Raw genomic sequence first — 13,305 nt, forward strand, 5'->3', positions numbered from 1 at the left:
TAATATAATCTCTCTCTTTTCTTTTTCTTTGCCTTTTTCTTGTATTCTACCTAGTCTTCTGCAGCAAAATATTAACTATTTGTCTGCTGATTTTTTCAGTCACATTTTAACTATATCATATCTTCTCATGTAATTTCTTTCATATTTGTAATAATCCTTTCCTGCACAGGATACCTTATTTTGTAATGTCATCATACTTCATTCCTAACTCAATAACATCTTTATTTCCTGCTTTAGAAATGCATGTTTCTTGATAAAATGCATTAGTTTGAGTAAATAAAGACTTTCCTTTTGTAGGAAGGTAAGTTTCTTATTCTTTTTTCATTCTGCTTGCATATGGCAGTACTTTGTGATTCATTTTTTTAGCTAGCTTTTCCAGAAGTTAGAAAATGAGTAGAAATAAAAGGGCCAACAAACTTTTTCATAGTAGATCCATGGTTTTATTATTTGATCAACCATAGTACTGTAAAAATAGATTCTGCATTCTACAGTGTGGTGAGTTCCTTAGTTATTATATCCACCTTTCCTTAACAAGTTTGAGGTATCCCATGCAGAAGAAAAGAACCTAGGTTTGAAGAAAAAGTAAAAAAAGCTGAAAAAAGGAGGCCAAACAAACACAGGTTGAATTCAACAGATAGAAGCTCCATTATGCAGAATTTCTCATAAAATAATAAAAAGCAAAAACAACCATAATATAGATTATTATTATTATTATCTTGTGTGGTCCTGCACAGTGCAGCATCGTGTGACCGTGTCCCATATGATATTTTGATGATATTGAATTGTAAAACGTTCACGTGCCAGAGTTCTTTTCACCCAATGAGTTAAGCAGGATCATGTGGTGCATGTGTTTGCTTATGGAAGAGAATGAAAGTAGGACTTTGAGAAAAGCAAAGGAAAGAAAACGATGCAAAGAGAGAAAGTGTGTGTGTGACATAAGGTGTAGTTGATGCTGAGAGAAACCCCAACAAGGTCGTGTCAATTTTACATGAAACTCTTGCCAATGATTCCTTCTCTATAGTTCAATGATAAAGATTGCCCACCAATATTTATATTTTTCCCTTCCATTCTTTATATTTTTCACCATTAATAATCTCTTTTACCTTCAATTCTCATCTTAAACCCATTATAACTCATGCAAACTCCAATAATAGTATCATTTTCAATGCATGTTACCCCATGTTGAATTTGAATAAAAAAGGCTTCTTTTTTCATGAATAATAATAATAATAATAATATTTTTTGTACTTTTCTATGTTAGTTTGAGATTTATAGAATATTAAAAATCGTAAATGGATGTTTTCAGAACTGATGAAGCCTTCGTAAAAGCAATTTTCATATGATTTATATTATAATTAGAATTTGAAGGTGGTGTTTATTGAAGTAATTTTGGAAGATTAAGCCCAAAGAAGAAGTCAACAGGGACATGCGCCCAAACGTGCTTTTCATTTGAGAGGAAGACAAAATTTGATACACGTTAGGTTAGGTGACGGAAAAGCACAACATAGAATAGAACATTGTGTTTCAAATAATGTTTTAAATTTGAATAGCTCATTTGTTTTCTTAAAACTACATCATTAAGAGTACCCCTATATTATTATCTTCTTCATAGAGCTGCTAAAATAGTCATGTGATTACATTTCAAAATAAACATGTCTTTAAAAATTTTGAATCAGCAAAGGTATATCTTAATATAAAAAGTTTGTGGAGCTTCCTCGGTCAACAATCACTTTTTTTATAGCTTTATATCTTATCACGATGGTGAATATTACCACATGATTGAGGTGTGATTTTAGAACTAATCATGAAAGATGTGTAGATACTCCTTTCCACCTTCCCTAAATGTGTATATATTAGCTTTCTTCTAGAGTTGGTTTGTAGAGTTAGAAGAAAAATGAAAGAGATCGAAAATTCAATTTTTTTATAAATATTTGATAGTTATAAGGTTAATTTGGTAGATTTTAAAGATTGAGAAAGTTTCAGAGTTTAACTTTTCTATTAACAAAATATTAATAATTAATATTTATTAATGAAAAAAAAAACTAAGTACTGATAAAAAAAACTTAAGTGATACTTTGAATATTGTAGAAGCTCACATTGATTTTTTTATTCACACTTCTGTATATATGATAATGGGAGATTAACTTGAGACATGTTAAACTACAACGTTTTAGGACTTATCTGTGTAACATGCAGGTCCTCCAAGATTGGTTCTTCTTATTTTCAATGGGGGCAAACATAGCAATCTATTTAAAAATGAGAATAATCCAAAAATTTAAAAGTAGAAGAAGAAATTATTAGTAGATATGATAATGAAAAGTAATGAGTGTGAATTTGACTATACGTGTTTATGATTTAGTTTGTGATGTAAACATACCTACACTTCTATCATCTTTGATATCTCAGTATTATAAAATTTGTTTCACTTTCTCATCTTTATAGATATGATTTATTAACATTTTTTTTCACATAAGAAAAAAAATCATATTGAATAAAATATAATATTATCAATAATTTAATGTCAAAAATAATATGTAACTTCTTTTAATAACAAATAACAGGAAAAAATTATAATTACATATAAGTTTTATAATAAAATATGAAATAAAGTAAAAATGTTTTAATAACTTAATATAAGATCGAGTATGAAGAGAAACACACTGTTCACATAATATTTTTAAGTACAAATTTCTTTACCATCCAAACTCAATATATAGAATATTTATTTTTAATAACATTAAAATAATTTCATTAGTACAATAAATAAAAAATATATATTAAATATGTTTTGAGTTTTTAAATTTTGACACAATTATAATTTATTTTTCTTTCAATTTTGATATAGTTTTATTTTTAAACTTTAAAAATGAATAAATATATTATTTATAATTTAATTACGTTAAATTTGGTTTGGTTTTGATGTTTCAAATGTATTTTAAGATGAGATTTGAATTGTTTACATAACTTTGACAAGTTTCAACTTAAATGTCTGAAATACCGTTTAACAAATTCATAAAATTAATATCCTTATTTTAAAAAGATTATATTTATTTATTTTTAAAATTTAATGAAAGACCTAAATATATATAAAAATTTAAAACTGAGTACATCTAAATTTAAGAATTAAAAACATATTTAATTTATGCAAAATAATTTTTTAAAATGACATATGCTATGGTTGAAAATGTTCAATAGATATGAATGAAATTCATAGGACTAACAACAAGTGTTAATGCATTTCTAAAAATAGTTAAAAATATAAGTACAGAGTTAAAAGTACGTTAGAATACAAATATTAAATCTTATGATTTTATGTTGGAAATTATCGTATGTATAACTTATTATATTTGGACATAGAAAATCTTTACTGTATTCTCTAGAAAAATCAAACAAAAACATTGTTTTGAATTCGTGATTTTTCATGCTGAGATACCCTTAATTAATCTTCCTTGAGTGAAAATAATGTATTCACAGTGAAAGAAGACCCCTATTCTGTTCTATGTAGATGATGAAGACACATAGTGTCGAGATTCCAAAAAAAAAAAAAAGAGAATTGGCCTTAGGAGGTAGTGAAAGTTCATCAGAAGAAAGGCAAGATGTGGGGACTCGATCGTCCTCTGCAACAAAGTAAGGGTCAAAAATGAATAATGGCATGTGCTGTTGTGCTGAACAAAATAACTATAGATGTGACCCTTTTTGTTTTTTCTCTCTGTCTTTTCTGTGGTTCAAATTCATAATCCACTTTCTGTTCCAATCCAAAATGCCAAATTCTTACAACCATCACCAAAATCAAACCCAAGGATTACTCATTCATACTCAATATTTCATCATTTAATTCTCTCTAATACAATCTACCAGGTTTCCAAAAAACACTTCAACTAAGTAGTAAGAACAATTAAACAGTTATGATTATGCAAAAGAACCATCTAGGGTATTGCCAATGCAATCATTAGCCGACACAATAGTAGAACATGTACCTACGTTCTGCATATGAAGATTATTGTCGGTAAGTATATAACACCATGTTCCCCACAATATTTAAGGCTAGGGTTTATAACTTAATTTGCCACCAACATTATGTCAGCTTTTAATTAATGTCTTCTAAGCCACTTCTCTTGGATTTCTTTTTTAAAAAAAGTATTTCATAATCTTCGAAAACTATTATTTTGAGATGTAACAAAGCTTGACATATTCGTGAATAAATTATTGTTTTCTGTCTAATCTCTTATAGGGCTTTTTCTCATTGCAATTTGCCTTCAATCTTGCAGCATGGTATATCTCCTTTGCCACATGATGTCAAGCTTTCAAGTGCAATAACTTGATGATTAGCATACTCAGTTTTGAAGAACTTGCAGAGATGAAGAGAGAAAGTACTACTACTGATTCAAACAAGGGTACATGATTTTGTAGCAGAAGAGGACCACAAAAGAAAGTGGCTCTTCCAGAACATTATTCATACGAAATGAACATGATTCGTTTCGATTCCAAAGGTCAGTGCCAAATTCATCTTCACCAATTTGAATGCACTGATATTTGTGCTTGTCGGTAGTCTCACAAGAAGCTGGTGTGGTTATCCAATTTATTTGTATGTTCCAATCACAATAACAATGACAGGCCACTACGATTAATTACGCATTTATGCCATATGAAAAAAAAGAAAGAAACGTTTTTGTACATTTCTTAATAACATATTGAAAATCATGCTCCCATAAAATGAATTTAGAATATAAAAATGAATGAAAATCTCATGTTAAAAATTGATTTTTAATAAAATTGAGTTTTACTTTTTAAAATAAGATTAGATTTTTCAAAATTCAGTCTAGATCCATTAAAATTTCATGGATTAGACCCACTCCTGTCGACCCATGTCTGATTCACTTTCCTTGACTTGGATAAGGATAGTCTCAACATCCATAGAGCTCACAACTATGGTTTAAACTTTCTCTGCACTTCCTTCTCTTACTTACAGTTTGAAAATCATTAAAAATTGATGATAATAAGAATGTAATAATAGGGTGTATACATTCCAGATTCACTGTTTTTGGAGAAGATTTATGTTTTATACATTCTAAAATGGGTGTTTCAAAAATCATTTTCAAATCTGAAAATATATTTCACAAACACTTGTTTCAGAATTTTTTTTTTATATTTCGAAATGACTGGTGCAGAATATATTTTTGAATTCAAAAATATCTTCTAAAACACTCGATTTGAAATGTATTTTTATTTTTATTTTTTAATTCAAAAACATTCTCTGAAACACCAAATCCAAAAAATATAAAAAGTAAGGAAGTATAGGGATTTTCGTTATAATTTTAATAAGGGATAATTTGGAGATTACAACTTTTACAGGAGTGTAGGTAGAAAAAGAGGAGAGTGCAGGAAGAAAGACCCAGCTGATCTCTTGATTTTAAATTTTCAAAATCTAAAAAATATTCAATTTAAATCCAATCCAAATTGTAATCAATCTAATTCAATCAAGTGATTTTAAAATCCTAAAATATAAAATTAAATTTAGAGTAAATATATTTAAATTAATGGACTTAAATAATACGAATTTAAATTGAATTTAATAATTTGGATTTTTTATTGATTAATTAGTAGTGGAAATGAATTTGGCTTATTTGAAGTTAGAACTGATAAGTTGAATAATGGGCATTTACTAGCCATTTATGTTGAAGGAGAATATAAGGAGAGGAAGCTAAATTTATTACAGATATACAAAATCTCTTCATAAATGTTAGTGTCCATCACTAATTAGAAACACTTCAACATTTGCGTGGCATGGGCTACAACTGTAGTTACGAATTACATTGCCATTGAGATTATAATTTGAAATTTAAAACCATGCTTTAATGGATGAAATACATTAACACTTTTTGTTAAATGTCATTTAGTAACTAAACATATAATCAAATTTTAACATATAAGTCGAATAAACTTCTTCTTAACTATTAATTTTATGAAATTGTGATAGGTCAAAAGTCCATTTTTGTAAAATTTTACCATTATAGGTAACTTTTGATGAATACTAATAGATGTTAGTATTTTTTTTGTTATGTTTTAAATGATTAGTTTATAAATAAAATGGAAAAAGTAAGCTAAATATTATTATGATAGTAAATTTTATTAATAGATTAAACTTTAACTTTAGAGTAGTTGGAAAATAAGCAGTCCCATAAAAGTGCATGAAGATGAGTTATGATTTTGGAATAATAAATTATGAGTAAACTTTTTTAAAATAAAAACATTGTTTCTAGAAAGAAAAAATAAAATCACAAGAGAAATAGATACATATATAACTCTAATAATGACACCATTCGAAAATTTTGGTCAAGACAAAATTTTTCATGATCTTCATTTTAGTTTCTTTACCTATCATCATGTATTGATGTTTTCTCCTTACTTAGGACTACATGTAACCATTCAATCATGTATTAGTTTTGATTATCTAAATATATTCAATTCTTTTCTATCTTTACTAGTGATTAAAATGATGGAATTTCATAGAAAATAAAGGTTAATTAACACACTTAGAAACTAATCCATTCACATGTTTCTTAAAATATTTGGAATAGATTTTTTAATCTTATTTCATAATTAAATATTTAGATAGTGAATTCAAATCAATTCAGAATTTCCAAACAAAAACAAGGATATTAAAGAGTAAGATTAAAACAACACTAATACATCTATTTCGTTTGAATGAATGTGAAGAAAAATAGACACTGGTGTGTTGTTTGATATTTTAGATTATTAGATATTTTAGATTATTAGATATTTTAAATGTCTTATATTTATTTTTTATTTTTAGTTATTTATATTATATTACTTTGTTATTTCTTTCAATTTGTATTTTGAGCCTAGTTCATATTTTTTTTTAATAAATAAAATATTTTATATGTATTTTTTACGTATGAAGATTAATCTTATATATAGTTCTTCAATCTATTTAATAAGTTTGACAAAAAAAATCACTTTTAGTGATAATGTCACAAAAATAATAGATTTACATTATTTTTTCTCAACTAAACATTCCCCGCTTGGGTGAGATTCTTTAATATGAAATTGTTTGTCTTGAGTAATAAGACTTATTTAAGTAAAAAATTATTATTTTTTTAATCTATAGGTAATTGGATGTCAAATTTTGAGAAAAAGGTATAGGTAGAACAACTTTGACCCATTACAACCTTTTCTCTGAGACTAAGTGAGATATATCAATTTTTATTGATAAAATATTTGAATCATGGATATAATAATGTTGCATAATTACATATATTGTATAAGGATTAACACTAAAATAATCTTGTTTCACTCCAAGAAATAGTAAAATTAGTGATAGAATTGTACTGAAGGATTAAAATCCATATGTAATCACAAATTACTGAGGAAAATACTAACAAATATCTATGTTCAAACTATTGAAGAAAATATTTGTTGATAAGGTCATATGAGAAATTGTAAATCAAATATTGTTGGTAATATCGAACAATAAAGATTTGCGAGGAGCCTGTCGGTAATTAGTTATTTATAAAGGGATATTATCCGTTGGTAAATGAGGGGTGAAATAAAGTTAAAACTTCTTATTCTCTTCCCATAAAAACTTTAAGATAATTTTATCACAAAATTACAAACAAAGAGTGGGAAGTACAACAACGAAAAACACTTATTCCCTACAAAATTTCCCCAAAAGTTATCCACTATATGTCACTAATTAGTTTGCCCTTTAGAAACACCAAAACCTAAGTGATGTTTATGGCTTGAGAAAGGTGATTAAGAGACTATTCTTGTTCATTCGTGACCTTGTTACTTTTTCTGCGTCACTGGCTGTTGAGGTAAGTTATTTTGTTATTTCCTTTTCTTTATTTTGTATAAGGAGCTAGTGATAAGGATGATTTTTTGTTTAGATGAAAAGTAAATCTGGGTTTAATTTTTGTTGTTTTGTGTGTTTGGACCATGTCTCGATTTTTATAATAAAATGTTGTATTATATTTACAATAATGGAACAAAGAATTTACAGTGTGTTAGTAGATAAATTAGGCGATAGGAGTATCATGAGATCCTTGTCTAAAAAACATTTGTAGTTCTTATGACAGTAAAAGGATTAACATTGTCTAGTGAAAGATTGTCCATCACAAATGCATGACTTCCTAGTTATCTGACATCGATGCATTTTATTTGAATGATCGAATGATTAAGTCTAGAAGAGTCTTTATCTTAGAAATTGTGTGCTTCTAATTGTTTAAATTATTTGGTATAATGTGGCAACATATTAAATTGATATACAATTTTATCTACTAGCTTATCTTCTCTTTTGTTGATAGTCTCTTATATATTTATTTATTACATTATATAATGGTTATATTTTATTTAGACAAGTGTCTTAACATAGATATATTTATACTTTGAATTACCTGTTTTTGGATTATTAATTATAAAAAATATCTTATTTTATTAATATGTTGGAATCATATATATATATATATATATATATATATATATATATATATATATATGTGTGTGTGTTTTTTTTCACTAATATTAAAATTGTTTGTTATTCTCGATGAGATTGTAAGGTAAAGAAATGAGAATATAGTTTTTATTTTTTAATGCACGCGTCCTTGTTAAGTCTTATGTTCACACCACTTTAGATCATATTATTAAATGTACTAATAATATTATTACTTTTTTGAGGATTCTTATTCGTCCCATCCGTTTTACGAATTATTCTTAGTGATTTTGTCTATATAAAATTTGAGGTTTCTCAGTCTGTGATGTAAATCAGTCTGTAATAATATTATTCAAAAGGTATCATGGTACGTTTAAATCAAAATAATTCAATAATTTTAGGTAATATTAATATTAATTAAATGTGAATACAAGTTATATTCAATTTCTTAATGGTATATAAATGGGTATAAGTATTTTGTATATTTGTTTGGCAATGTTTTTATATTTATTTTTGTTATAAATTATTGAGATGTTTTTATTTTATTTTAAAAAAATTTACAATAATAGATTTTTTTGTTTATTTATTTGATATGTATTTATTTAACATTAAATTCTTTGTAATATCATATTTTAACAGAAATACACACAAATATCCTTATTTATTAAAAATAAAAACACAATTTCAAATCTATTATGTAAAAAAAAGTCAATAAAAGAATTTACTCCAAAACTAGCAACAAATATAATCAAACTCTTTGTCGTTGTAGTGTAGTGCTTATATATATATATATATATATATATATATATATATATATATATATATATATATATATATATATATATATATATATATATATATATATATAATCATATGTATAAGTGATGTTTAATGAAAAATAACTTTCCAAAATAGTAATTCTGAAAACCTTTTTTTTTTACTTTAAATAGTGTTTCACGGGTATTTGTCAAGTTAGTCCACCATTTTAAAAAAGTTTCAATTACGTCCAAACTTGGTTTAAAAGTGTCAATTTCGTTCAAACGTAGTAAAATTTGCATCAATCAAGTCCCTTCCGTTAATTCTACAGAAACGGACGTTAATTTTTTTTCTCTCCTCTGCTCCTCTGCTCTGTTTCTCTGCACAACAGCAGACCCTCTCTTTCTTTTGAATATTTGCATACACTAAAATTTATTTTAATATTTGAATTTAAATGAATAGTTTAGATTAAGAGATACATATAATGTAATTGTTATATATAAAGAGGTTAATTAAAATAGGAAGATAATCAAATGGTTCACATTTCTGGAATGGAAGAGTCTCCATTTACTGTCAAAAGAGAAGGATCCACTCCATAAAAGAAAAGTTTTATTAACAAACTATTTAATTACTAGTTAAAACTGAACTTGATTATTATAAAACAATAATTTTTTAGTTAAACTGTATTTATAAATTATAATAGAAACATGTTTTAAATAGTTTGGAGAGTTATGTATAGACCAATTAAATTAAAAATTATAATTGCAGAAATATCATTTACCTTCTTTAAAATGATGTTAAAGAAGATTTTAATATTATGTGTGACATTTATATGTCCTCTAGATTTAGAATTCACATTCGTCTCAACTATAATTTTAATAAAAATAAAATTAATCTACCTGATATATTTAGTAAACAACACATTTCTCTTATTTTATTTAAAGATATAATATTGAATAAAAATATAAAAAGGTAAAAAATAAAGTTTTAAAAATATAAGCATGTTTTATATAAATAAAATACGAAAAAATATTTATTAAAACATAAAGAAAGTAATTTTATTAAAATAAAAGATATTGAAAATTATTTAAAAGTTTTTCGTTCTTTCAAACTTTTCATTCAAATGATTATTTGTTTACACCTTTTTATTTTCTTAAAATATTGATTGACCAAATTAGACACTACCATATAGAATATAATAGACAACTTTTAGTGCAAATGCATTATTTTCATCACTATAACAAAAATTATAACCGTTGCTTCACTTTGTCATTGTGATCACTATAACTATTCATTTAGTGTATGCAAATATTCAAAAGAAAGAGAGGGTCTGCTGTTGTGCAGAGGAGCAGAGGAGAGGAGCAAAACAACAGAGGAGAGAGAAAAAGAATTAACGTCCGTTTATGTGGATTTAACGGAAGGGACTTGATTGAAGCAAATTTTACTACGTTTGGACGAAATTGACACTTTTAAACCAAATTTGAATGTAATTGAAACTTTCTTAAAATTGTGGACTAACTTAACACGTTACAGTCAAACTGGGAACGAAACAAGCAATTAAACCTTGTTTTTTTTTAACGCATCTTTCCAGGAATGCCGTGATTAGAAATGTGTACGGTGGGATGAACCTTTTGGCAGCTACTGCAATTGGGCGTGCATGTTTGTTTTTTTCTGAAATTCAAAAAAGTTTGTAGCTATCTATATTTTCACCGAAATGATGTTAATGATTTAGAATGTTTTTAAAACTACTCTTTTAGTTTTTAAAGTTATGATTAGAATAATATTAACAAATATACAATAACACTAAAAAAATATAACTAAGTTAATGATATTTAAAATAGCACATGTTTAATATTCAAATTATAAAAAAAATCAAATCAAATACATAATAACTCTTAAATATAAATTTTAACAATACAGAGCTATATTATTTAATAGTGTAAAGTTTAAATCCAGAATATAAAATATAGTAAATGTTTTAGATTAGTTTTAAAGAAAAAAAAAGATAATATCATATTAAAAATATTTTTTCTAAAAGAAATTTCATTCATCAGTAGAGGTTTTCTTGGTTTTGATTATTCAATAATTTTATCTTCCAATTTTATATTTACTTTTTAATTATTTTTAATTTGAAAAAACTTTTTCAATCGTACTTTATAGACACAGGCACTATCGATATAGTGTAGTTGCCTTTTTAGCTTATTTAATAAAATTAATAGTACAATATTACATATAAAAAGTTTTTACGCTTTTAAATTCCAGTGTTAAGTAACGTTATATTATTTAAAAGTAAATTATAATTAATAAAAATTACAAAGATATTAAAAATAACATCTTATTACACAAAAATTATTCACATTCTAACCACTTTTTAATGTAATTAATATTTCTGTTTTTAAGAAAAGTCAATTATGGTTAACAAGATAACAAATAAATGTTTGTATTTTTAAATTTTTATTCATTATTCAGAATAAAATATTACAATTATTTTCACAGTAATTTTCTAAATTTCAATCTCTTATGGCATATAGTTTATTTTTTATCCTTTAAACATACAATTACATTACGTAAAATATTTATGTACGATGTGTAATTCTTATTACTTGTATCATAGTTCAACTTTTAGTAAATAATTTTTTAAAAGTAAAATATATGTTTTCACGTGAATCGGTTACTCAAAATTGAACGGTGATGAACTAATAAACAAATTTAATATTACGATTTAGCTTAACATTCATAATTATACAATAGATACACAAATAAAATATAAACATGTTATAATAAAATAAATCAAATAAGTCTTAATAAAAACCTCAATAGGTACTAGGAAGTCTTAAAAACATAACAGTGTGTTTGTGTAACATTCCCAAAAATATATAGTAGAATATCGTATTAAAGAGTCATCACAGATATAATATGATAAAACAGTTATAATTATAGTATAAAGTTAAACTTACAGTTATTCAAAAACAATTATAAATTTAAAATTTTATATACATACTGGATCAACTAAAATTATTTACAAGACTAGACTAAGCCAACTAGACAGCGGGATCTTCCTCGTCAAGCGCCTGCTCCACCGAGATCTCATCTCCCTCTTCTTACACCCACCGGATGATCATTGCAAAGAAGAGATCACATCAACATATAAAACACAAGCACAAACAACACGGTAAGCTAGTGTAAATGAAACAATAATCATTATATTCATCTTTTACATTATATACAATCACACATAGTCATTCACTAACATAACACATTTTATGCAAGACCCAACACTGACTTTGACTGTCCGGACTTAGAATGATTGCCGAGCTATGACGGGTCGTGCACTCATGATGACTTCTACTGCTTTGCAAAGTCGTTGTCAATGGGTTTCATCCTACCACACTCACGAGGTTAGTCTCTACCACGCCTTGGAGCATACTAGAAGCCCCCAAGACTAAGACCTCCTGCTACTCCTCACGACATGGATGAACCCTCTCTACTTGAGAATGAAAGACCATTGGAGTTTCAGTTTAAAACTCAAGACTGAGCTCATGCATTCATTCTAAACATATTTAAACCTCAACAAGAGACTTCACTTTGGATCATAACATAGGGCACCACCATGTAACCTCTTCTTGAGGATCATGGAATTATGTCCATCAACCATACTTTAAAATCACATATTTTTACTTTGGAACATAACTCATAACATGATCAATCATATATTGTAAGATAAACTCAAACATACTTCATAATGCACTCAACAATTCATTCAGATCAACTTAAGACTAAAAAGAAAAGAGTGAACTAAAACCTGGACTATTCGCTCAGCACACTCTCTCGCATGGCGAATCCAGAGATTTCTCGCATAGTGATTCATCTTGTTATGCAAATAAACTCCTAGCGGTACCAGACCCCAATCCCTCGCATATCGCCCCTGTAAGATCCTTGAAAATATTTGTAAGTTAGATACTACATAAAAAAAAAGTGAATAGTAAATTATGAATAGTAAAAAGTGAATAGTAAAAAAAAATATTTTTGGAAAGGATAAGTGTTCCACGTAGCTTTGAGATCAGAATTCATCAAATTGCAAATAAAAAATTATTTTTGTA

General features: G+C 26.3%; 1 long non-coding RNA gene across 1 annotated transcript; it reads left to right on the top strand.

Moving 5' to 3' along the window:
* The first annotated feature begins 3,744 nt into the window (after nucleotides 1–3,744).
* On the top strand, nucleotides 3,745–4,582 carry LOC128194103 (uncharacterized). Its single transcript, XR_008245416.1, has 2 exons — nucleotides 3,745–4,006; nucleotides 4,269–4,582. It is a non-coding gene; the product is annotated as an uncharacterized LOC128194103 (long non-coding RNA).
* The last annotated feature ends 8,723 nt before the right edge of the window (nucleotides 4,583–13,305 follow it).

Source organism: Vigna angularis, chromosome 9 (genome assembly GCF_016808095.1).
Source record: "Vigna angularis cultivar LongXiaoDou No.4 chromosome 9, ASM1680809v1, whole genome shotgun sequence".
Lineage (NCBI taxonomy): Eukaryota > Viridiplantae > Streptophyta > Magnoliopsida > Fabales > Fabaceae > Vigna > Vigna angularis.